Source organism: Mustela lutreola, chromosome 7, assembly GCF_030435805.1.
Source record: "Mustela lutreola isolate mMusLut2 chromosome 7, mMusLut2.pri, whole genome shotgun sequence".
NCBI classification, from domain to species: domain Eukaryota; kingdom Metazoa; phylum Chordata; class Mammalia; order Carnivora; family Mustelidae; genus Mustela; species Mustela lutreola.
The window spans coordinates 19,346,384-19,373,871 of NC_081296.1; the positions used below are offsets into that span (position 1 = coordinate 19,346,384).

Here is a 27,488-nt window from a genome sequence, read left to right on the forward strand (position 1 = left end):
GGAGGCTTGTTTGAGACCTGGCATCTAGGTTTCATATGGACTCCCCATTGTCCCTCCTCTCTTCTGTGCCTTTTTTTTTCCCCTCTGCTATAAGTAGGATTGATAAAGTTTGCTTTTTTCTGCACTCAGGATATTGCTTAATACAATACAAGGTCACTTGTGTGAATGGGAGTCAACATATGGTAGTGATTACATGGTAAAAGGACAAAAAGCCCAGCGAGCGAACACAAAAGCACATTTACTGCTGCCAACTAGCAGCACTCACTGAGGGAAGCAAATAGTCTGTGTGTAATTCTGTCAATAAGCCTGAGGCACAGACACTTGAAAATCCCAGAAGTGAATCTGTGAGTGAGGGGAAAAGCACTTTTGAAAGAAAATAGAGAAATGAGCTCTGTGCGGAGCAGACTCACTCCCCGTGGCATTGACGTTCAGGTGCAGGCATCTGTCCAGGTCCACATGAGCTGACGTCCCATCTCCCACCCTTGTGAACTTTTCAACAACAGCCAAAAGGGAATGCTGATACTATGCACTTTGCTGAGTTATTGTAAAGGTTACAAATATTGTCTGATGCTGGGCAGGAGAACTCAAGACATGTTAGCTGTTATTATTATTATTACTAGCACTTTCCAACATCATCATTCTAGTCTAAGGCACCATGATTGATGCTACCTGGGAAAGATCAGTAGTTCATAAAAACTTCCCGGCAAGTTATACACACAAACTATATTTTACTGTATGGGTGTTTGTGGATACAGTTACACAATCTTTTATCCCAAATCACAGGTCATATACAGTTTAGAGGAAAAAAAAAAGGGGGTGGGGAATCAGAGCTTTCAAATAAAATCCTAAACTCAGTCACATTCACTTCCCTGTCAGGGGTTCCCAAGACCATCCCAGACCTGGCAATTTGCACGAAGGACTCGCAGGAGTCAATATACAGTCACGCTCATGGCTACGATTTATTATAACAAAAGGACACAAAGTAGAATCAGCAAAGATAAAAAGCTCAAGGGGCAAAGTCCAGAGGAAACCAGGCATAAGCTTCCAGAGTCTTCTCCCAATGGGGTCACACAGGATGCACTTGATTTCTCCAGCTGCAAATTGCAAGAACACATGTGAAATGATGTTTGCCAAGGAAGCTCATCGAAGATTCAGCACCCAGGGTTTTTATCGGGGACTCGACACATAAACACGCTTTGCCTTGCACAGACCAAAATTTAAGACTCCCGTAAGAAAAAACAGGCTTTCGGGACAAGCTATATTGTTTCCAAGAACAGCTTGGCTTAGTGAGCTACTCTTAGGAGTCAGGGACGGTGGCAACCCTCCCCAAATCCAAGTTCCCAGATGCCAGGCATGAGCCAATCATGCAAAGAGGCTTTTTTAAGCAGGAGCAGTCTCAGGGCTGCTGTGCTAACTAACTCTTTCCACATGACTTTCTGAGCAAAATCTGTGAATAATGACACAGACACTGAACAGCGTCATGCCACTTTGGGCTAGGTATTACTGTAAAACATAACATGATAATCTCTGGTTTGCAGAACTTGTTGGGTTTTGGAATTGCCATGAAGAGATTAAAGTTTGGGGCGCCTGGGTGGCTCAGTGGGTTAAAGCCTCTACATTCGGCTAGGGTCGTGATCCCAGGTACCCCGCATTGGGCTCTCTGCTCAGCAGGGAGCTTCCCTTCCTCTCTCTCTGCCTGCCTCTCTGCCTACTTGTCATCTCTGTCAAATAAATAAATAAAATCTTAAAAAAAAAAAGATAGAGAGATTAAAGTTCTGTTTTGTTCTCTTTCTCTCTCTCTGCTTTTTCTTTCTTCCTTCTGTTTTTCCTTGATTCTCTTCTCTTCTCCCTTTCTCTCTCTTTCTTCTTTCCTAACTTTTTACTTTTGCTCAGTCTTATTATTAAGTAAAATGTATACAGTTACCCACAAGTCAGGAGGTGAGAAAGGCAAGCATTTTGTGATAAATGTAGGGCAAACCCTACAGCAATGACTAAAATAACCAAACAAATGGCACAGCTAATGAACCAAGAAGGAGATAAAAATGGAATCACAAAATTACATTCAATTAATTCCAAACAAGATAGAAAAAAGAAAAAGGGAACAAAAAAACTAAATGGGACAAATGGGGAACTAACAACAAGAAAACAGAGGTAAACCTAATGATATCAATAATTACATTAGTGGTAAAGAGCCCAGACATTGCAATTAAGAAGCAAAATGACAGCTTGGATAAAAACAAGACCCGGGGTACCTGGGTGGCTCAGTGGGTTAGGCCTCTGCCTTCAGCTCGGGTCATGGTCGCTGGGTCCTGGGGTGAGGCCCCATGTTGGGCTCTCAGCTGGGCGGGGAGCCTGCTTCCCCCTCCCTCTCTGTCTGCCTCTCTGTCTGCTTGTGATCTGTCAAATAAATAAATATATATATATTTTTAAAAAAGACCTACCTTTATGCTAGAAATGATCTCTATAGCAATGTAAATAGAATAAAAATAAGGATGAAAAAAGTATGCTATGATAGCACTAAAAAACAAAACAAAACAAAAACCAAACCAAAACAACAACAAAAAACCCCATAAAAACCAAGAAGAGTGGGTATATCAGTATCCCACAAGGTAAATTTCAAAGAATATTAGTAGAAATAAATAAGGTAATTTTATGATGGTAAAAGGGTCTGTCAAGAAGACAAACAACCAAAAATGTTTATGTATCTAAGAGAGATTTAAAACAAAATCTACGGAAACTGCAAAAACAAATTCACCAAGAGAATCAGAGATTTGTATCCCCTTCCTTCAATAATTGATAGAGTGAGCAGACAAAAGTCAGCCAGGATAGAGAAAAATTGAACAAAATTATCAACAAACCTGACTTACTTTACATATATAGAAAAACCCACTCCAATCAGAATATACATTCTTCTCAACCACAAATGGAACATTTTATAAAGTTATGATTTGGGGGGCACCTGAGGGGCTCAGTGGGTTAAAGCCTCTGCTTTTGGCTCGGGTCATGATCCCAGGGTCCTGGGATGGAACCCCACATCAGGCTCTCTGTGTGGCACGGATTAGAAAACAAATCTTAATAAATATTAAGCCAGAAAACAAATCTCAATAAATTTTGAAAGATTCCATTTATCAATGAAAAAAGCCAAAAGGAGAATCGGGAACTATGTTGAATAGAAAAAGAAAATAAAAACACAGCATGGTAAATTTTGACTACTGTAAAATAACACTAACATGATATTTATACCACCAGACAATTCTATTAAATAGAACACATGTCTTAAGTTAATGGCTTACGTGTTTACCTTAAGAATCTACAAAACAGTAAAGGCACATTTGATCCAAAGAAGAAAAAAGCAAATAGAAATGGAAATTAATGAAACAGAAGACAGAAAAAAATTATTACTAGAGATAATAAATGAAACTAAAATTATTTGAGAAGATTGATAATATGTAATATTGACAAACTAGCCAGGCTTGATGTGGAGAAAAGAAGACCCAAATTACTAATGGGATAGATTACATTACAGCTGATTCTACAGATAGTAGTGAACCTCAAGGAAATTTTATGGACTTTTTCTAATTTCTTTCTTTTATTTTATTTAATTAAGTAATTAATTTATTTATTTTAAAGAAAAAGTGAAAGAGAGAGTGGTGGGGAGGGGCAGAGGGCGAGAGAGAACCCCAAGCAGACTTCGCACTGAGCACAAGCCCTGACAGGGTGCTCAGTCTCATGACCCTGAGATCATGACCAGAGTCAAAATCAAGAGTCTGTCTCTTGATTGACTGAGCCACCCTGGCAACCCCAAGGGAATTTTATAAATACTATGTCAATAAATTTAACATTGTAGACTTCAGATTAGGCAAAATAAATTTTTTTAGATCCAACCTCAAAGCATGTTTATAATCTAATATTTTTTTAAACATTCTTCAACATTTTTTAAATGTCTGCTCTTCAAATAACACTGTTGGGTGTATAAAAATATAAGCCTCAGACTAGTAGAATATTTTCAAAGCTTAACTGATAAACGACTTGAATCCAGACTATGTAAAGAATACTCAAAACTCAAAAAAACCAGTACAATTTTAAAAAATGGGCAAAAAGTCTGATTGAATATTTTACCACAGGAGATATATTGATGGCAAATTAGTATATACAAACATGGTAGACTTTGAGAAGTTATTCAAAAATGCAAATTAAAACCACAAGGAGATATCACTACATAACTTTTAGTATGGCTAAAAGAGCCCAAACATTGCAACTATATAAAATTATTGCAAATACATAAATATTTTATATTTATATATTTATATAATATTTACACATTAAAATTAGATATTAAATATTTAGACCTATATTATATATTAATATTTATATATTTTATATAATATTACAAATATATAAAATTATATAAAAACCATATAAAGTGCTGGAAAATGGGTGGAAAAATTGGAACTCTCAAACACTGCTATTGGAAATGTAAAATGGTATATCCACTTTGGAAAATCATTGGCAGTTACTTTAAAAATTAAACATCCATGTGCCATATGATCCATTCTACTCCTAGCTATTTACTCAAGAGAAAAGAAAGCATATGTTCTTTCAAATATTTGTATACAAATATTCACAGCAGCCTTATTTGTAATTGCTATAAATTGGAAAGAATCCAAATGTCCATCACCAAGTGAGTATATAAATACATTATGGTATATCCACACAATGGAAACAACAGAATGAGCTGCTGGTGTACACAACTTGGATGAACTAAGAAATAATTATCCGGAATGAAAGAAGCCAGATAGACATAGAATATCTTCTGTAGACTTTATTTATATAAACTCTAGAAAATGTGAGTGGATCTACAGTCATAGAAAGCAAGGAAGGATTGCCAAGAGGCACACAGAAACTTTGGAAGATGGATATGTTCACTGTCTTTTTTTTTTTTTTTTTAAGATTTTATTTACTTATCAGAGAGAGAGAGAGAGAGAGAGAGAGCGAGCACAGGCAGACAGAATGGCAGGCAGAGGCAGAGGGAGAAGCAGGCTCCCTGCGGAGCAAGGAGCCCGATGTGGGACTCGATCCCAGGATGCTGGGATCATGACCTGAGCCGAAGGCAGCTGCTTAACCAACTGAGCCACCCAGGCGTCCCTGTTCACTGTCTTGATTGTGATGATGGGTTTGTGGATGTATAAATACTTCAAAACTTTAAAAGTGGGTCCACTTAAGTGGGTACATTTTATTATAGGTCAACAATTAAATAATAGTGTTACATAAACAGGGCAAAACTTATTAAATCATACACTTGAATATTTAAACTTTATTAAAGGTCAACAATACCTCAATATTTTCTAAGGGTTACAATGAATACTAGTGTAAGATCCCTTTCTAATAATAACATTTTGAATACATGGATCCCAGTGAAATTGATTTTAAAGTATACAGTGTTCTGTGAAAGAGTGCCTTAACAATTTTTCTAAGTTAGTCCTTCTAACCAAAACACAATTCAACTATTTAATAATTCTGCTGAATATTTTTTTACTTTTAGGACTTAGTTAAATGGTTCTATTTGTGTAATTCTTCCTACTTGGCTAATTAAAAGCACAAACACAGCAAAAGCCCATCTATAGATAGCACTGGGAAATGTGTCTTTTTTTTTTTTTTTTTTTTTTAAGATTTGATTTATTTAGTCGACAGAGAGAGACACAGCCAAACAGGGAACACAAACAAAGGGAGTGGGAGAGGGAGAAGCAGGCTTCTCACTGAACAGGGAGCCCGATACGGGGCTTGATGCAGGACTCAATCTCAGGACCCTGGGATCATGACCTGAGCTGAAGGCAGATGTTTAATGACTGAGCCACCCAGTTACCCCTTTAGTGAGTTGTAATTCCTGGCAGCAAATCCTTGTCATTTCTATATCCATGAGGTCTCCCTTCCCTGGAGCCCCAGCCTGTGAGTTAGGTGCAGGAGCCAGCCACGTAGGGCCAAACTTAATTATTCACTCAAGCATATTCCTTTATATGGGGCATATCTCTCCTAAAAGGAAGTAGGCATGGCCAATTTAAACCACCCATAAAATAAGCCAAAAAAAGAAAAAGACCAAACAAACAAACAAACAAACACTCCCCAAGTGAACTTTCCTTTGTTCTTCATCCCCTCCCAAACTCACCTAAAAATAAAAGAACTCAGTTTTATATGAAAAGACCAATGCACAAAGATATATTTTCTTAAGATCTGGCATCTTGATGAAGAAAAACAGAAAAACTGCCAATGTACAGACTGTATATGTGAAGGAAAAAAAAAAAAACTTAAAAAGAAAGAGATTGGGGCACCTGGGTGGCTCAGTGGGTTACAGGCTCTGCTTTCAGCTCAGGTCATGATCCAGGATCCTGGGGTCGAGCCCCACATCGGGCTTTCTGCTTCGCGGGGAGCCTGCTTCCTCCTCTCTCTCTGCCTGCTTCTCTACCTGTGATCTCTGTCTGTCAAATAAATAAATAAAATCTTGGGGGGAAAAAAGAGATTAATTTTCATCCATTGTGCATGTATTTTATTTTATTTTTTTTAAGACTTTATTTATTTGAGACAGAGAGGAGGAGAGAGAGCATGAAGTGCAGGGAAGAGAAGAGGGAGAGGGAGAAGCAGGCTCCCCACTGAGCAAGGAGCCCAATGTGGGGCTCAGACCCGGGACCCTGAGATCATGACCTGACCCAAAGGCAGATGCTTAACTGACTGAGCTACCCAGGAGCCCCTGTATTTTAGAAAAGACCTTTGCCACATGAATTCACAGAGGAAGGCCTGTCTGAGATGTGATCCTTTTATCCTTTGAAAGAGGATTGCAGTGACTTTTGTAAAAATCTCTCCATAACGACTGGATGAGTTCAAGGGGACTGGGAGAGCCTGAGTCTCTGAAACACAGCTGCGTCTTCTTGATTTTGAAACTTACCTAGGCGTTCTAAGTTACTGCAGCAGGGGAGGCAGGGGCCAGGCTTCTGCCGGGGAAATGCTCTCACACTCTACTGGGCTTGCTGTAGGAGGGGAGAGGCATGACTTAGCAGAACTTTGTTGCAGTTTACTGGAAGACAGTGTGTTCCTCCTGCTCTGGCTTGTGCTGGGATAAACCAAGCAGCATTTAATAGGGCTGGTGGTTTTCTTGTCCTTTCCTGTTTGGAGAAAGATATTGACAGTAGAGCACGCCAGGTCCCTGACTCATGGTCAGTGGAAACTGCCAGAGTGCCGAGCAGAGGACTATACCCACTCTCTAAACTTCATACTTTCCCTACTTGTGATGCAATCCCCAGACAACATCCAAAATTATTCTTAAAGTTTCTGAGAAATCCCAGGAGGGAGAAAGGAAGCATCATCAGTGATATGTGGATATCCTGGATCCGGTCCGTACCCCTGCAACAGGATGTGACAATAAAGATACTTTGTTTGGCTGGAATCTTCCCAAAAATTAGACACCTGTCTAGTCAGAAGAAAAACCAGCCCAGCCCAGATGGCAGGACATTCTACAGTACACCTGGCTAGGACTCCTCAAAACTGTCACCGACCAAAGGAAATGCGAAACATGACATCTAGGAGCATTGTGGTCTCTGGGGTGAGTCTGGCAACAGGAAGAGCCTGTTAATTAAAACGAAACAAACAGACGAGCAAATAAATAAACAAACAAACACAAAAAACCCTGATGAAATCTAAATAAAGTCAGGAGTTGAATGGTAGTAAATACCAAGGACAATTTCTTAATCATGAAAAATGTACCATGGTATATTTTTTTAATTTTTAATTTTTTATAAACATATAATATATTTTTATCTCCAGGGGTACAGGTCTGTGAATTGCCAGGTTTACACACTTCACAGCACTCACCAAAGCACATACCCTCCCCAATGTCCATAATCCCACCCCCTTCTCCCAAACCCCCTCCCCACAGCAACCCTCAGTTTGTTTTGTGAGATTAAGAGTCACTTATGGTTTGTCTCCCTCCCAGTCCCATCTTGTTTCATTTATTCTTCTCCTACCCACTTAAGCCCCCATGTTGCATCACCACTTCCTCATATCAGGGAGATCATATGATAGTTGTCTTTCTCTGCTTGACTTATTTCGCTAAGCATGATACGCTCTAGTTCCATCCATGTTGTCGCAAATGGCAAGATTTCATTTCTTTTGATGGCTGCATAGTATTCCATTGTGTATATATACCACAATCTTCTTGATCCATTCATCTGTTGATGGACATCTAGGTTCTTTCCATAGTTTGGCTATTGTGGACATTGCTGCTATAAACATTCAGGTGCACGTGCCCCTTCGGATCACTACGTTTGTATCTTTAGGGTAAATACCCAGTAGTGCAATTGCTGGGTCATAGGGCAGTTCTATTTTCAACATTTTGAGGAAAGCACCATGGTATTTTAAGAGCTTATCCAAGGAGGTGTAATAGGAACCCTGAGGGCTGTCTTTGCAACTTTTCTGTCAATCTAACATTAATCTAGAACAAAAAGATTTTTAAAAAGCTTAAAAATAGTTCTGAGAAAGGATATTTGTAGCTTGCTGAAATTGAAGTGTCTACAAAGAAAATTTATAGCTGACAAGGATCATGGGTGAATAAATGAAATCAACTTATCTAAACATTTGATACTCATTTTTTTCTTAAAGATTTTATTTATCTATTTGACAGACAGAGATCACAAGCAGTCAGAGAGAGAGAAGGGGAAGCAGATACCTCGCTGAGCAGAGAGCCCAATGCGGAGTTCGATCCCAGGACCCTGAGATAATGACCTGAGCGGAAGGCAGAGGTTTAACCCACTGAGCCACCCAGGCGCCCCTAAACAGTTGATATTTTTAAATTGTTGTCTCTTTGCTCTGAATTTTATTGTTCCCTTCTGGGGTGGGGGGAGTCAGAAAGGCATATGAAATTAACAAATAATTGAAGTTAAAGACAAAAAGGCTTTAGAAAGAATAAAGCCTCCGCATCTACATGGCAGGAAGAGTGGGACAATGGAAAAGGTGACATTGGATATTTTTTTTCTGTGCCCTTGTTCAAACATATACCCTGTGTAACACATAGTATATAATTACTGTTTACACATCTGTCCCTAACATTACACCTTAATTTCCTGGTGTGGCAGTATTCTGTAGGTTGAACAGGAGTTGGGAGAATCATTAGATTTAAATATAAATAAATCAATCCCAGCTTCCCAACTTACTGGCAGGGACTCTGAATATTTCTTTAATTTGAATCATAAAATTAGGTAGCAATAACTAATCTTCCAAGGTGACCAGGAGAATCTCATAAAGTTTAGCACTGAGCCGACCCATAGGTACTCAATAAATGTTAATATCTTTTTCTCATAAGGGTGAAGAGAAAAATATGCGCTTCCATGGAAAAGGCTGCATTGTTTGTGAAAATCCTTCCAGATTACCTGATCTTAGCCTTTCATTGCTCTTGAACTATTTTGTAAGTTGGCGAATTTTAGATAATAGCAAAGCAAAATAGTTGTTGTGTATAGTTATGTAAATTAAGTCTGTCCATTGAAAGGATGACTCTCTTCCCACCATGCAAAAAAATGCGGTTTTGCATCCATCCTCAAGTTCATTTCAACATTATCATACTCCAATCTTTGAGAAGGTCGGCAAGAGGATGTGACCGTCAGTTGACACTCAAGCTGTACTAAGGCTTTTGAAGGGTCCTCACCCCCCGTCTTTGGAATGTATGCTCTGCCTACTATTCCCACAGCGAGAGCCTTTTCAAAGATGTAACCTTGAGAGAGAAAGGTATTGTTGGCGTCATCTGGACAATATACATGACTGAACGCTTTTAAGGCCTCTGTGTGTAAACTTTTCAGATTCTCAAGGCAGGTGTAGAGATCTAATCTCAGGGCTGGGCAAGGCAAGCATGGTATGTATGTTCTCTTGTTTATTAAACCTGTCACCTGCCAATCAGGAGTGGCTTGCTTGTGTCTTTGATCTCTCCTTGCCCTCCACCTATGGGGGACAGTTTGCTTGCAAACCAAGATCAATATAAACTGGTGTGTTTTTTCGGGTTCTCCCTTTGAACCAGGTTGTGATATTTTAGCAGGGTCCCCTCATTAGTAACAAGCTAAATAGAATCTCTAATACTTGTTCATTTTATATCCACATAGTAGCCATGATGTTACCATTCTTTAAAAAAAAATCCTTTAATAAGGATATGTATGCTATTTCATTCATCTTTGCATTCCCTATGCCTATCCTGAAATAAGATGTGTAGTCAATGTTCATCAAATAGGGGTGCCTGGGTGGCTCAGTTGGTTAAACCTTGTACTCTTGATTTCAGCTCAGGTCATGATCTCAGGGTCCTGGGATAGAGCCCCCACATAGGGCTCTCTGCTCAGCGGGGAGCCTGCTTCCCCCTCTCCCTCTGCCTGCCTCTCTGCCTACTTGTGATGTCTCTCTCTGCCAAATAAGTAAATAAAATCTTTTTAAAAATATTCATCAAGTAGAACTGACACTGGATTTAAAATATGTGGGGAGTTCGAGAGAAGGGATCTTGCAATCTGAGATGAAATTAGAACTTGGTCTACCTATTGAAGATCTTAACAGAGCAATAAAGAAGGCTCAGAGTCCCAGTGTAAAGTCAGCAGTATTTTGTCTGCGTGAGGCACCTGCGGCCTTATGCATTTATACCCAGACCCCAGCTGGTGTTTGCTTAGGAGGAAATGCAACTACTTCGTGGCTACGAAGCCAGGAGCAATTTTCACCATTTACAGGATGCTCAGGAGGCTTTCATTGGAGGTGGTTTATTATTAGCGTTAGTAATCCTTAATGAACGTCTGCTAGCTCTCCCAGATAGTCGAAGAGCTCATGTACTCTCCAAAGGCCAATGTGAAATGATTCAGACCACTTTTTAGATTCAGACCAATCTAGGTTGAAATTTCAGTATGTACTGGCCACATGACCTTGGGACTGGGGAGGGTTAAATAACCCAGCATGGAAATCTGGGACTAGTGCACAGCAGGATTTAAAAAAGAGTAACACTTCCTTTGCAATCACTGGACAATTGAGACAAAGTTCTATTTTTTTTAAAGGAACATTTTATTTATTTGACAGAGAGCGAGAGTGCACAAGCAGGGGGAATGAGAGAGGGAGAAGCAGGCTCCCCGCTGAGAAGGGAGCCCCATGTGGGGCTCAACCCCAGCACCCTGAGATCATGGCCTGAGCCAAAAGCAGATGCTTAACCGATGAGCCACCCAATCTCCTCCAAAGTTCTCAATTTCTGATGACTCAGAAATCCCAAGGAAATTCGAAAGTGAAGACAAGATAGAGTGTAACTGGTTTATTTGAATGCAGATTTCATTCATTGCTGTAGTAGTTTAATGTTCATTCAGGCCCCTGCCTCCCATTCCCTACTGGAAAGCTGATGCCATTAGGGGTCAGGGAGGGGCTTTTCCAGCATGGCATGGTGAGTGAATGTCAGCGGAGACATCAGAACTTAGTCCCCCAGCCTCTGCTCTAGATCTCCTTCTGAAATATGGCATCGGCTACCAAGTCCCAGATGGAGGGCAGCAGAGCAGCTCTCTGCTTTAAACAGCCCACCAGAATACAGAACACTCCTCTTTAAAAAAAAAAAAATAAATATAAAACACAATGCAAGCGGATAGGAAGTTGCAGGTGTCATTATCAGTGTACTTGAGACCAGCATTCTGGACCTGAAGTCCCTAAAATTCTGTACAAGGCCACTGACTGTGATGGCCTCAAGAAGCTGACCTCTTGGTTCTTTTAGACCTCAACTATTTTTTCATAAATTTATTAATGGAGCAATGATTCTACACCATCATGTTCAGTAAAATGAGGGAATCAAGCTCACCCAGTTCATTCCAGGATTCAGGCTGCACTTTTTTTTTTAAGGTTTTTTTTAAAAGTTTTTAATTTTTAATTAAAATATAATGTATTATTAGCCCCAGGGGTACAGGTCTGTGAATTACCAGGTTTACACACTTCATAGCACTCACCATAACACATACCTTCCCCAATGTCCATAACCCCACCACCGTCTCTCTACCCCCTTAACCCCCGCAACCCTCAGTTTGTTTGGTGAGATTAAGAGTCTCTTATGGTTTGTCTCCCTCCTGATCCCATCTTGTTTCATTTATTCTTTTCCTACCCTCCAAACCCCCTATGTTGCCTCTCAACTTCCTCATATCAGGGAGCTCATATGATAATTGTTTTTCTCTGATTGACTTATTTCACTAAGCATAATACCCTCCAGTTCCAACCACATAGTTGCAAATGGCAAGATTTCATTTCTTTTGAAGGCTGCATAGTATTCCATTGTATATATATACTACATCTTCCATCCATTCATCTGTTGACAGACATCTAGGTTCTTTCCATAGTTTGGCTATTGTGGACATTTGCTGCTGGACATTTGGGTGCATGTGTCCCTTTGGATCACTGCATTTGTATCTTAGGGTAAATATCCATTAGTGTGATTGCTGGGTCGTAGGGTAGCTCTATTTTCAACTTTTTTGAGGAATCTCCATGCTGTTTCAGGCTGCACTTTTAATGCCATTTCTACTAGGGGTGTGTGTGTGTGTGTGTGTGTCTGCACACACATGTGCACTTTAAGCTTCTCTTTTCAACATTACAGTAGGTATTTGGGGAATAAAACAGAAGGGAAAGACTTCCAACCCCTATGAACTAAAGACCTAATAAAGAAACACCTTTGTCCACAAAAAGGTCTGTTCAAACAGGTTTATAGCAACTTTATTGATAACAGCCTCAAACTGGAAATTATCAGGTGTCTGTCAACAGACTGGATAAACAAACTGTTACATATCATAGTCATATAACAGAATATGACTTGGCAACAAAAGGACAAATGACTGACACACAGAGGAGAATGGATGAATCCTAAAAACCAGGAAGAGGAAAAAAAACCCAAAACAACCCTTCGCACAACAGAGTGTAAATATATTATCCAATTTATTTGGAGTTCTAGAATAAACAGAACTAATTTGTGATGGACAAACTGCTGGAACTGAGTAACCTGTGTGTGTGTGTGTGTGTGTGTGTGTGTAAGACAGGGAAGCATCGACTGGAGAGAGACAGGAATTATGGAGGGTGAAGATAATGTCTTATATCTTGGTTGCCCGGATGTACTTATTAATCAAAACTCAGTGAATTTACAGTTAAGATTTGTATACTTAAATATATATATAAGATTTATATTGAAAGAAAAAATCTAGCTAAACTAAAAGGAACTCTAATTAGAAGTATGCATGGGGGGGGGGTATAAGAATGTCTGCAGTTTACTTTGAAATGTGTCCCAGCTTTAACAGATTGGTGGAAGAGAGAGATACAGAGTTGTATAGATATGTAACAAAATATCTGGTGGAATCTAGCCGGTAGACATACAGGTTTTCATGGTTTTACAGGTTTGTTGTATGTTTGAAATTTATCATAATAAAAATGTTGAAAAAAAAAACCAGTGAATTTAAGGAACTTAGATGGAATGAGCCTTATCACCACCATCACTATCATCACTACTATATCCAAATACTCAATTTGTTAGGAATCCACTTTGGTTCAGATACCTTCAAAATATTTATTAACCAAAAATGAATCTTGGGCTGTAGATAGTATTTCCAACTCACATAGAAGGGAAATTAATTTGCTTTAAGTCACCGACTACCAATGGCTGACCTTGAGCTTATAATCTATACCATGTTTGTTTTATTTGCCTCTTAGCTTATTGTTGCTTTTGCTCTCCTTAGGGCCATCCTACTTCCCAAGTGTGGGTCCAAAAACAACTCAAATATCAGCTTCTACAGACTCAAGTTTGAAGTTTCGTTGTTCAGATTATAGGATACATTGGATAAACAGAAAAAGGAATTGTATACTAATTGTATACTAATTGTATACCATTGTATACTAATGGATAGTATACAAGTTAATAGATGGATAAATTAGCAAAGAGAGCTAATTTGAAGTGGAAGTTCACATGACTGATGTTATTTGTTCTGCAAATGGCTCTCGAAGTGTGAAGTCAACCAGAGGACAGGAGCTGCTAAGCTGGATTTGGGAGGCACGGGAAGACTGTTAGTCAAAGCTAACTTCGATATATTGCAATTACCCACCGGAGTATAATATAGAGAGCCTGTCATTTTTAGAGAAAACTTTTGATAATACATTTGCACCTTTGTCAGGCTGATAGATGAAAGATACGTAAGGGTGTTTTGGATCATGAGTCATATCTTTGCTAGCTTGCCAGTTACCTTGGAAGGCAAATTTGCTCAGTGACTTCATGCTTGATGACTTCACTTCCCAGTTGCTTTAGGTTCTATGAATCTAGAATGCAATGAGTTCTTGTCCAAGTGCCTTGAGGAAGAAATCAGCATGTACTTGGTATAGTTCAAAGAGAATGAGGAGCAGTGTCCTGACCTAGAAATTTTGCTAAGTGTCATTGATACCTGGGAATTTGCTGGGCTGATATTCAGAGTTGTAAGCCCTGTATGAAGTTTTTGGGTTTTTTTTTAAAGATTTTATATATATATATATTTGACACATAGAGAGAGAGATCACAAGTAGGCAATCAGAGAGAGAGAGGGGGAAGCTCAGCAGAGAGCCTCCTGTGGGGCTATATCCCAGGACCCTGAGATCATGACCTGAGCTAAAGGCAGAGGCTTAACCCAGTGAGCCACCAGGTGCCCCGAGCCCTGTGTGAAGTCTTAAATATCATCTCTACTTATGCAAAGGTACTATTTAGTACTGAGGCAAAGACTGATTAAGATTCAAGCACTGGGCTCATAAAGGCTTATACTTAATGCAAGTAGACTGTTCCTAAGAATAAGATGTCACAGGTGGTCTAAGTCGCTGCCTCTTTGCAGTCACTAGAATTGATCAACTCAGAGAATCAATACTGATGATGTCATGGCTATGAGCCCTCTGACTGCATGCTAATGACATTGTAAGAGGCCTGGGCCAGCTTACCAGAGCCCAACAAGATATTTATTGTAAACAAATCAAAAACAATAGTTATACAGTGAACTTTTTGGGTGAAAATACTAAGAACCTTTGTTCTGGTCCAATCGGTCTTCAGAAAATTGACTGCCTGAAAAATGACATTATAATCTGATGAAGAACTAAGTTATGAACTCAGATATCCTGAGTCCTTGTATATTTTGCTATAATTAAAATATTTTTAGTGTATGTTTCTTTTCTCATAGAGAATATATGCTATGCAAGTCACCGAGAGGCTATATGTTTGAGATCCAATATTTACAGCATGTGAACTCAGCTTCTGGCCATGATGAAATAAAAGAAACTAGATTTACCCTCCCACAGCTAAAAGAGAAAAAATACAACCAATATATATGTGCCAATGGTTTTCAGGCATTAGACAACCGATAGCACAGTACTGCGATCCCAGAGAAAAGGGACAAAAATGAGGTAAGGTCAGTGATTGCCCTAACTTACTCTCTGGAGAATTTCCAGTCCACAGCCTGGGGATGGGGAGACCAAGCAGAGCCCGGTGGCTTTTCTTAGTTGAGGAAAGAGTAGGGAGACCAAAGTAGCCATAATTTGTGTGCATTGAGGGAGCAGTATACAGAGGAAAGATCTACACACAGAGAGACAGGAAGAGAGGAGAGATACAGAAATCTACAAAGGATTCCCCTCAGGTGTTGAGCTGAATGCTAATTAGCTCACGTGTACAAGGAAACCACCAAGATCAGGAAAGAATCACTGGAAGATGCAGGTGAAACAGTCCCTCAAGTTCATGCTGGGCCAGAAATAGTTCAAGTTTTCATAAGACCGTAAGGCAAGATTTCCTAATATAAGGGTTATAATCCTTGGAGAGTTTAACCCCAGATGAGAGATTGTTCCATATCTACCCAACAAAGCTTAAAAACAACCCTCATGAGAAGCAAACTATTTCCAAGCAAACTTAATCTGCATTCCAGAAAAAAAAGATCCCCAAAATGCGCAGAGCATTTGTGAACTCTGGGGACAACTTTAAGTAGCCTCACATATATATGTGTGTGTATTACTATATATGTGTATTATACATGATTATATTAATTGTATATACATATAGTTCTCAAACTGAAAAAAAACCAGGGTCATAAAATATATGAAGAAAGTATGTTTGAAAATTTTATCTTAATCAAATTCAATGTAAACCATGAACTCACAGGTTCAAGAACTCTCAACAGTTTCTTCATCACACACTTATTGTGTGTGGTAATTAGGCATGCTAGGAAGTCTCTAGATTTATAACCCTGGCCTCCTGGTGTTCATGTTCCTGTGTAATCCTCTCCCCCTGCATATGTGATGAATTTATTGGTTTGCATCTAATAAGTAGAATATGGCAGAAGTGGTAAGATCTCATTTCTAAGGTGAAGTTGCAAAATGATGGTGGCTCTATCTGGGTCTCTTCGACTCTCTCTTTGATCACCGTGGCCATAACATGGGGGTGCATGGGCCACCTAGGGAGGAGCTCATGTGGTGAGGAATTATGGTCTCTCAACAACCATTTGAGTGAGTTTTGAAGCAGATTCTCCAGCCCCATTGGAACCTTGAGATGACTGAGACCTCATGTGAGATGCTGAGCCAGATACATCCATCCTAGCCACACCAGGACTCCTGCTCCACAGAAACTCTGACATTGGGACGCCTGGGTGGCTCAGTGGGTTAAAGCCTCAGCCTTCGGCTCAGGTCATGATCCCAGGGTCCTGGGATCGAGGCCCTCACTGGGCTCTCTGCTCATCAGGGAGCCTGCTTCCTCCTCTCTCTCTGCCTACCTCTCTTCCTACTGTGATTTCTGTCTGTTAAATAAATAAATAAAATCTTTAAAAAAAAAAAAAGAAACTCTGATAACATAAATGCTTGCTGCTTTGAGCCATTCAGTTTTTAAGTAATTTGTTATGTATCAAGAGTAAGTAATTAACTCATTGGGTATATGCATGAATTTCAAACAAAAAATCTTATATTCTACAGTTTATGCTTGAATTGAGGTTTTCCAGAAACATTTGCAAAACAAATGAATGCATGAAAGACAAGACAGGTACCCCAAAAATGGTTTCATAAAGGCAAAAGCAATTGTTCTTGATTAAATCTTTACAAGATTGGCAAGGATATTGCTATGAGAGTTCTTGGGAGGAGGGATTACTCCTGTTTGAGAAAAGAGGGGACTCTTTTAGGAGGAGACAGTATTTGGGACCTTGAGGGAATAGAATTTGACTACATTTTGCTGACAATGAATCTAGGCACTTGGAGTGAAAGAATCAGTCAGGACTGATGGGAAACCAAGAGGTACATAGAGGAAACCATGAGCAGGATGTAACATGAGAAAACAAGAGAAAAGATACCGAGGGAAAAAATGCTACTCTTACAGACAGATCTTCATAACTTTTGTTTTGAACTCATGTTATGGATATATTGCATATTAAAATAAAGCATTGATTTTTGCAAATAACTCTCTTATCATTATACTTTCCTTAGTCACATTGAACATATGGTATCTTCCTGAGTTGAAGTTCTAGGCAGGACCGAATGAGCTTTCTTATTTTCAGAGAATAATAGGTAAGGCACAATATTAGGCTAGTAATCTCTTCATTAGAGTGTGTCTGCATTTCAAAAAAAGTTGTAGTGACAGGTACATCTCAAGAGAAATGTAATCACAAGGAAGAAAAATCCATTTTCTTGTCTGACTAACATTACTCCTATACCTAGTATGAACTTTGATTTTACGGAGCACCTTTTACTTATTGTCTATATTATTTATTTTCACACTTTTTCTTGCCCTGATGGTTCATAGTAGTTTTCCCTTGCCAATTTAAATTTTAGCTTGCTTCTCTATATTGTTCATTGATCACTCAATTTCTCATTTTTAATTTCTGCCCTTTAGAGTCCAGTCCCACTTCATATGGTGCTGCTAATGCTGTCCTTTATTCTCCAATCATGTTTCATCATTAAGTGACCATGAAAGTTTCCAGCTTGTTGGGGACACAAGCTTCCTCGAGCACACCTTGCTAAAATGTATACTTCAGAGCTGTATAAAACATGAGCCGGAAACAGCACAATGGTCCTATATGCATTTTAAATATTTTATTTATTTATTTGAGAGAGAAAAAGAGAGAGAGCACATAAGCGGGGGGCGGAGCAGAGGGAGAGAGAGAATCTCAAGCAGATTGTGCTGAGCAGGGATCCTGATTTGGGGCTTGCTCTCTGAATCCTGAGATCATGACCTGAGCCAAAACCAAGAGTCAGACGCTTAACTACGCCACTCCCACATCCCCTACTCCCTGACACACATTTGAAATACAAGGCGCCTGGGTGGCTAAAGGTAGTGTCTGCATTTAGCTCAGGTCATGATCCCAGGGACCTTCCCGCAAGTATGGCGGGAAGCCTGCTTCTCCCTCTCCCACTTCCCCTGCTTGTGTCCCCTCTCTCACTGTGTCTCTCTCCATCAAATAAATAAATGAAATCTTAAAACAAACAAACAAACAAACAAAACAACGCTGGTCCTCTGAGGCTACTCCTTCTGACTCGATTTGCAGCTCTCTTTAATTTAACAAATTGACATTTATGGTATATACCAAAATACGGTTTGTTCAGGTGAAATAACATGATGTTAGGATTTGCTTAGAGAATCAGAAAAGTGATTAGTTTTTATTACTGGGGAAGAAATATAGAGCCTGTAAGAAATGAAGCAAATGTAAGCCTGTAAGAAATGACACAAAACTTAACAAAGGCCCAGGGTGTTTTAATCGCTTCTATGGTCATAGAGCTTGAACTCCTGCCTTAGGTTTAGGAATTCCTGATCATGTTTTACCACTGAGTGTGTTTGATAAACCATACTCAGTTTGATATACAAGGCTTGGGTTTTTGAATGAGAGTTACTGAAGTGGAACTCCATTTTACAAATTCATCAAGTAGGGACTAGTTTCACAAAACCCATCAGGAATGAGGAGAAAAGTCACAAACTCATTTCGAGGGTGGGTGCAAAGATCATTGTAAAAGGTTCAAAACTATAACCAAATTTGTCATTGAACCAGCTGAGAAACTCTCTTTCCTTTATAATCTAAAGTATATTTTGCATTTCACTGAATAGATTTTTATCCCTCCCATTCTTCACTTTCAAATCAGCCCAGCAGGAAGTAAAAACTACCAAGCCAAGCTTTTTTTTTTTTTTTTTTTTTTTTAAAGAATAATCTCTTAGCAGAATGTAAAAATTTTGAATATAGTTCAATATAAGGAGTTCCCTAATAAGAAAAAAAGGTTGAGCACATATATACTGGGAATTAAGAAATTCCTTTAGCATTAAGGTCGTACTTCTTACTATTTTATTCTCTATTTTGGGCCCAGATTTTCTCAGGAAGATACAATAGTCATTATAAATATAAACCTAAAAAAATCAGTAAAGCTGGTGTTTACCAAGTCAGCTTGAAAATATTACTATGCACCTGATAAAGCCCCATGTATTTCCTGACTACTTTTCAATCCATTAATTAGTGATTCTGTATTTTCTTTGTAGGGCATCATTACAGCCAGTAATTGGAGGCTCAATGAGTGAAAACTTATTCAAATTATATGTCCCAGCACTCAGAAATATAGGCTGGGGACTACCAGTCCCAAATTTGTTAATGCCCTCAACTAAAAGTGTTATTTCTTTCCATGTATCTATATTTTAATTTTCTGATTACTTGAGTAATAATACTTGAGTAATAATACTCAAGTTACTGGAAATATTGCTAGATGGGTCTGGCTTCATTTCCTGACTTGATCTCTTGCTGGTTGATCCTGTGTTCCTTGCAGTGACTCAGTCAGGAGGATCTCTTCTCTCAGCCCTTGGGGCTGTGCAGAGTCACTGTTTGCTAATTCCCTTGTATATTTCCTGCCTGGGCTCCAGCATCTGACTCTGTACTTAACTTTCTGGACCCTGCAGGTGCTGCAACTAGTCTCATCCTTCTGACATGCTGTTGTGCTTATTTGTTTCCATGGTTTCCCCCTTCAACAAACTGTGAGCCCCTGGGGGGCAGAAGCAATCTTATTTATGTATACCCACCGTGTTTACTCAGAGCTTGACACATTGTTGGTCAGGGAACGGGAACAGCCACCTGATGTCTAGCCACCTGCCTTGTCTGGCCAGAACAGAGTTAATAAATGAATTCGAATGCCTTTAGGTGGCCAGTGTGTGGGAGTCTCTATTTTTTGTGGACAGTCAACACATACATTTCATCAGCCTGGCCGCTGATCATCCTACTCTGTGGTCCTCCTTGAGCTACTCAATAAATGTTATTGTTTGGTGAGCAAATGTGTCAACAAATGTACATCTAATTGCACAGAAAACTATTATTCCAATAATTTGGTTCTGGAAATTCCTTTAGTTTCATCTCAGACTTAAAACAGTAAAGGTAGAAAAATAAAAATTTGTTACCAATGTACCAAAAAGCACTGTAGAGGTAGGCCTCTCTGAGCATTCTAGTAATCAAATCAGAAAGGAAAACCAATTCAGTTGTGCTGTTTGCAGAATTCAGGGGATGCAAACAAACCCACTGTGTAGAAGAGCCTAGGTTTGCATTCTGGAGAGGACCAACAATTTCTACATTGGATCATCTTAAAACAAGCACCAGGATTTTAAGAACAATAACCCTGGCCAATATTCCAGGTGCAGATTCAACAATCCATTTCTCAAGACCAATTCCAAGATGCTTTAAACTAGGGCAACGGCAGCACACAAGAGAACAACCCTACAAAGTGATTCTGTGCTGGGCCACAGTGATGCTGTACTGTTTGAAATGCTCTCTTGCTCTGGTTTAATCTGGGGGAAAAGCTCAAGCATGAGCTCACCAGATGGAATTCAAAACCAGACATAAAATATAGATGATGACGAAATATTCTTGATAAAAGTTAAGCTTCACCTGAAAAAGTAAGTTTGGGTCTGCTTTAATTATCTGATAAATGGGGGAATAAGGTTCTAAGATTTACCCTACCACGCCTTCAATAATTTTAATTTTTTTTAAAAGGCAAAAGATTTATGCGATCTGAAGAGAAACCAGAGTATAATTTTAACTTTCTAAAAGCAACTATTACCAGATGTTCATCTTTGCCATAAAAATTCTCACCCTTGAAACTATAATGTCTATGAAAATGTAACTTTGAGCAACATACTACCTGTGAACACTTCCAATTAATTAGCTTGTGTTAAATACCTGACTGGATATTTGAAATAATTTGTTACATAGGCTTATTATTAATAAGACAACTAACTGTTGGTGTTGGTTTCCAAAGAAAGATTTTATAACAAGTTTTACTTCTGAGCAATTAGAAAGGAAGACTCCTTTTCTGTTAGGGCCACTCCCTTTGTTCAAGAAACTGAAACCCTACCAACCACTGCTTTTAAAATGTTTTTTTCTTACCAACTGCAGGAAAGCATGTAGTTAGTTAAATGGCAGAATTAGGAGTGAGTCACTAAGTGTGGTCTCTCTACACCAACAAAAGGGGATATGTTTTCTATAAACTCTCAGGACATTTATATGGTAGGAAGAAACCAAACTGAGCAAATATAATAACAAAGACGGATCGTGTGAACAATACAAAGAATACCATTTTCTCAAGGCCGCGTAGCAAAGTCCATATGCTTCCTTATGGCACACACTAAACATTGGCCACTTGGATAGTGGATTAAATTTTGCCTTAACCATGAGATGGATTTCACCTCCTGGAAGGTCTAGATCTCTACATTTATATCTCAATTGTTTTCCTACTTCAGCTTTTTTTGCCCCAGTAATAACAAGAAGCACCGATGAAGGCAAATGTGAGGGATCTAGGTATCAAGCTTTTATGTCCCTGTTAGCAGAGCTCACAAACTTTTTTCTGGGGCACCCAAGGGGTTCGTCCTCCCAAGATGATCTCTGAGTCCTCTGATCGGAGCTGGACTGGATTGATTCTCTGCACTTACAGACAGGAAAACCTCCTTTAACTCCACGGGCAGAGAGCCTAGGTGACTACAGCCGCCGAACTTGTCCTATTTAAATTACTCTTGCTTGTTCAGACAGGCACTGCGACATTGCTAACATACCTCCACGCGGCACTTCGGATACATGACAGGTGACATCAGCTGCCATGGCAAAGGAGCATGTGGGATCTGTAGAAGACACATCCGCCATTCAAAATGGAAAAGAACAGGTGAAATTATTACATCGCCATCCTCATCTTCAACCCAGCATATGTTGTCTAGCATCGAAGAGCAATTGTATCTGGCAAGAGTCTAATCTAAATGTGGACAGTGAGAAATCCCTGCCTATAAGGTCATATTCTCAATAGAGTTCTTTCTTCAAAGGCTACATATCTTGATGTTCATGTGAATTACGAAGGCAAGACTGAGTAGAAAATAGATTCTATTTTATTTTTTCAGTAAAGTCACCATTACGGCATCATGGACAGTGCCTATGAAACTTGGTTCAGACTTGCTTATGTCAAGAAATTCAATGTCACAACAGTGTATTTTGAAATTATCTGCCACATATGTGAGTCTAGCAGCTGTTCTAAGTGCTTCTTGTGATTACAGAATGAAGTCAAGTTAGTTAAAGCAATGATATAATTTCCTGGATGGAACATATTAGAAAGAGGCAGGCAATATATTTGAACAAGTGAAAAAAAAAAAAAAAAGAAAGAAAAAGCAACGAAAAAACCTTCAAGGAAGCTTGACAGAAGAGTATATTGTGGTGAGAGATGAGGAGGTATGACCTTAGATTTCTGTCTCTTCAGATGTTTTACTTTCTGCAGCATTTAATGATTGAAAAATGCTGTTAGTCATTTTCAGCCTGTGGTTGAGCTACAGGAACCACAGAACAGGAACCCCATTGTGGCAGGGGTTGGAAGCAAAAAGCTTTTATGTGTGGGTTCACTTACTATTTTAATTCTGTTGTATTATTAGTGGCCTTCAATGCTATGGTTACTTTCCCTATTTACTGTTCTTTCCCTTCTTCCCGTGTCCTTTATGTCCCCATTTTCCCCCATTACCTTCCCTCCCTGAGGAAGGGGATACAGCCTGCAGGGCTACCATGGGAAAAGCCAGATTCCCCTAGGCTCAGGTGACTCTGCTCTGCCTGCTACGAACGTGTTTCATACCTTCAAGGCTGATGATGTCATGGCTTTGAGGCTAATTTTCCTCATCTTCAACCAGGGAAATTATGAACTGTTTCACAGGTTTGTGAAAATTAAATAGGATCGCGTATTGTAGGCAGAGCCCCCAAATCGGAGAGCGGTGAGCCCTTCTGTTCATTCACTGGGAGCCACTACTGAATGCCATCTTTGCGTGAAGACTACACCTCTGCTTCCAACCAAGTTCTCTTGTGTTCTAAATGTTCTCCCTCCTGGCCCACAACAGTTCTTACCGTGCTGTTATTCTAATTAGCCAACGCTTCATAAGTGTGGATCCGTGGGCCAGGACACTGCGGTTAAGTACTTTACCTAAAACAATTATTTCTCAGAATCTATACAATAGCTGTTATTTGAATCCCCATTTATTAAAGACAAAGTGGGAATTCAGAGGCATTAAGTGAACTCTTGGGTTTATACCATCAGTTGCCAAGGCAGGACTTGGTGAGGTCTTTCTGACTCGGAGCCCAGGCTCTTAACCACCAATTACACTAATTAAATTCTCCAGTGACAGGCCACCCACTCCCATCACCTATAGAACGCCAGGTCTGTCCCACACTCTCTTATATCTAATTCCTGCTCTTCCAAGGGGGTGGCCGGGTGTGAAGTTCTGACATCCTGGAGGCAGGGATCTGGCCCATTTCCTCCCTAACCACCGAGTGTCTTGCAAGGTCGACTCAGAACACAGAAGACAGGGGCTCCTAGGTCGAGTGGAAAAAAACCGCCAGGCGGAGATCAAGAGTAAATAAAAGTGCAAGAAGAGCACAGCAGGAAAAGGAGAGGAAGGAGGAAGAAAGTTCATGGGAAAGGAACCAAGGGCAAATATTTGCTGAACGCTTTAGGGCCAGTCATGGGACCCAAGGATCTCTAAGGGTCTCCGCGTAGGAGTACTCAGCGCGCTGGGCACGGAAATCGGCCCAATCTCTCCAGACCAGGAGCCAAGGCTCAGCAAATAAAGAGCTTAGCGCATCTGGGTGGCCGAACTTGGAGCCGCCGTCTTGTAAACATGGCAGGGGCTTAATGGGGTGCCTGGTTCTGGTACCTCCTGCCCGGGTCAGGGTGGTAAAAACGCAGGTTGCTCTCCCCACTGATCCTTTCGGGAGCGACGGCCCCAAGCACTCCTCTGAGTATCCGCGGAGACACGTTACTCAGCCATTACAAGTTTGCAAGTCACACTTGTTCTCTTTCCTCACTTTGAACACAGACTGCTGGGGCGCATCTTCCTTTTTTGGCGAGCGAAGCCGGACCAGTGCGTTGAGAGCGATCTCTTCCTCTTCGCCCCGCCGGGGCCCAGGGCAGCCGCGGGCGGAGTCACCGGCCGCCGCGCGACCGCGCTTGGGTGGGAGGTGGCTCCAAGGTGACGCGCGGCCGCCTCCGCCCCCTGGAGGCGGGGCTGGCGGGCGGGGGTCTAGGAAGTCGGACGGCGCGAGACGTGCCCCCGCCCCCGGCGCGTCCCGGCAGTTTCTGCGCCTGCGAGCGGCGGCGGCGGCGGGTCCCGGCAGGTGAGGGGCGCGCCGGCTCCTGGGCAGCCCCCGGGACGCGGCCTCGGACAGGTGAGGGCGGGGTCGGGCTCACCTGGCAGCGCGCGCTGCGGGGACGCGGGGGCCGCCGCCGGCTCTCTTCCGGGGCGGGCGCCTGCTCGCCACCGAGGTGAGGCGTTGGGGACCCTGAGGGTTCGGGCTGGGAATTCAGCGGAGCTCCTTCCCGGGAGCCGCGGCTTCCGGAATAAGGTGTGCGAAGGAGGGAGGCCGAAATCCGAGGGGGGCAGTCCCGGAGAGCGCACGAAGGGCAGGCGGCTTGCCCCAGGAATTCGTGGCTTTTTAAAGGACACACCGTTGGTCCCCTCGGGGCGCAGTGGAGTGAGTCACCGCCACCGCCTGGGCTCTTTCTGCGGAGGTTAGCCCCTCGTTTGTGTGGGATTTCATGCGCTCCCTTCGTGGAGACCCGGAGGTTCAACTCTGGTTGCCAGCGCAGGCATTGGCGCAGCTGCCCAGGAGAAGAAAGCCTTAGGATAATTGTGTGGGGGTTCGAGTCTTGCACATTAAAAACAAAAATACCAGAAAACCAAAAAACCCAATACGGTGATGGTGGTGGTGAACTTGAGAGGCGATTGCTTCCGCAGTGAGTTCCTCAGCGCGCGGTCCATCTGTCAAGCAAATGGGGCGCCGAAGGCTTTTAGTCGTGGTTGGGTTTCCATAAACGGGTTAGAACGTCTGAAGGAAATTCTGTGCGGTGTCTGAAGGTTTCAGCGGCGTGTAGGTAGGTACTTACCAAGTGCGGACTGGAAGTGACATTGACAGGAGTGACTTAAGAGTTACCAAGCAGCTTCCAGGTGAACCTTGGAACTTTACAAAAACCTGCTTCCCAACGCACTGAGTGGCAAACAGGTCTACGGGTTGTGATTCCTATTAGCATCCATTTTCGCTTGGGTCGGCAGCATTTAATTCAGTACGTATTTGTTGTATGTCTTTTAAGGAGGAACCTCTGGGAGAACCAGGTTGGCGTGCCCTTTGGTAGCACAGGTGTTGATACACAGGGGCCACTTAGGGCCCTCATTCTGCGCAGCTGGGTGCTCAGAAAGAGCAGGGGCTTGGGCCCGCATTTCTTTAATCTCTGGTACTAAGCGTTTAAATGCAGGGAGAATGCAGATCTTTGAAGAAGTCTGACATCCCAGCTGACAAGGACTATGAAAAACCATCCTCAAAATAAGGTTATTGGGCACTTTATCTTGTTGTGTAAAATACACAAGGTAGATATTATTCCCCCTTTTCAGGTGAGAAACCCAGGCAGGGAGGAATCTAGCAGTTTGTTGAAAGTAATTAGTGGACCTGAGAGCCAAGGGGGATATTTCTGAATGCAAAAGCTGTGCTTTTTCACTATTCCATGGTTCTCGGACATTTAGTGTAAATCTGGCAGATTTAATGGAAAATAATTCAAATTTATTTTCCTAAAACAATCCATGTCAGTTGAAGAGACCGTTATGAATAAATGAGTATTGCTTTCAGTCTCTTTGTGTGGTTAAACTATAACCAGTCTGGACCACGAAGATGAACGGCAGTTTTTAAAATACAAAGTTTATTATGCGTCTTTGTTAACATATTTTTAAGGACCAAATATGTCCAAGAGGGACAAATCCAGTAAAACTTTGTAGGTATTCCTTGTGTATTACACATTGAAGTAACAGTTAATTTTCTTATTATTCATATCCTTTAACAGAGGTCAGTTTGATTCCATATCTTTCAGATGAAAAGAAACCACTGTTTTCACCTAGAGAGGACTTTGTGTGCGTGTGTGTGTATAAATCTATAATCATATATGAATATATGTAACATTTATTTTAAAAGGTGTATCTGTTTTTCCTTAGATCTATCTCTAGAAGTGTACAGAGTACTACAGTGCACTTATGTGGGAAGGAATCCGAATATTCCCAGTTTAGCCTTTGAGTGAATGAGCCATAACAACTCATAATTTCTTCAAATTCCTGTCAACCACGGAAGTGATTTTCAAACTGCAGTTACTAGGCTGTAGATGAGAATGAAAATAGTCTTTAGACTTTTAAAAAAATTTTTAGAAGTATTTATTTATTTGCTTGTCAGAGAGAGAGAGAGCACAGCAGGCAGAGTGGAAGGCAGAGAGAGAAGCAGGCGCCCTGCCCAGCAAGGAGCCCAATGCAAAACTCGATCCCATGACCCTGGGATAATGATCTGAGCTGAAGGCAGCTGCTTAACCGACTGAGCCACCCAGTTATCCCTAGTCCTTAGAATTTTAAATAATATTCCTGACACGGAGAGCACTTGCTTTCTTAAACTCTTCCTTATCATTGTTAGTAATTATACGGAGATATTGAGGGGTTTTGTAATTAAATTATCTTAAGGTGTTGAAAAAAAGTGTCTTTTTGGCGGGTGAGGTGGGGAAGAGAGGCTCTTTGCCTGTGTCGGGAGAATCAGGTAGGCTATATTCTGCCCGAGTTGTGCTTGGCACAATTTTTATTTTTGTTTTCATTTGACAGTGAAATCAACAACGCACCTTGAACTCCTCTCTAGGAATATTTGAAATCCTGACTAGAATGTGTTTGTAGATGTGTGCTTGGCTTGGTTAAGATTCTCTAATGGAGGGGCCAAGAGTGATGAATTAGAGAACTTTCCAGAAGACCAAAAGGGCCAGGGAGCAGAGTATGCATGAGATGTGAAGTGGGCAGATCTAGATTTTGTGACACCTGAAAGGCAAATGACTTGGGGATCTTTAAAAAAATAATGTAAAATTAGTTATGAAAGTGAATGCTTATTTAGAATGGAAAAAGATATGATCACCCTTTGCTGGAAGTTTCTTTCTCTTTCAGCTGAGAACTTTTT

The 27,488-nt window shown here is 40.8% G+C and overlaps 1 protein-coding gene and 1 long non-coding RNA gene across 10 annotated transcripts in view; one reads left to right on the forward strand and one right to left on the reverse strand.

Annotated features, from left to right (window-relative positions):
- Positions 1 to 935: 935 nt before the first annotated feature.
- Positions 936 to 22,136, reverse strand: LOC131835199 (uncharacterized). Of its 2 annotated transcripts, none has more exons than XR_009355101.1 (4): positions 22,055 to 22,136; positions 6,938 to 7,019; positions 2,253 to 2,397; positions 936 to 1,094 (listed from the first exon to the last, which is right to left on the reverse strand). It is a non-coding gene; the product is annotated as an uncharacterized LOC131835199 (long non-coding RNA). The 2 variants fall into 2 exon arrangements; XR_009355100.1 differs by having other exon boundaries at positions 6,938 to 7,154.
- A 2,376-nt stretch (positions 22,137 to 24,512) lies between these two features.
- MCTP2 (multiple C2 and transmembrane domain containing 2) overlaps positions 24,513 to 27,488 on the forward strand; it is a 238,071-nt gene continuing 235,095 nt past the window's right edge. The window contains exon 1 of one of the 8 annotated variants that reach the window (XM_059180096.1): positions 24,513 to 24,638. The gene's annotated coding sequence lies outside the window, so the exon portion shown is untranslated. The other 7 variants (XM_059180097.1, XM_059180095.1, XM_059180094.1 and 4 more) reach the window with 7 other exon arrangements.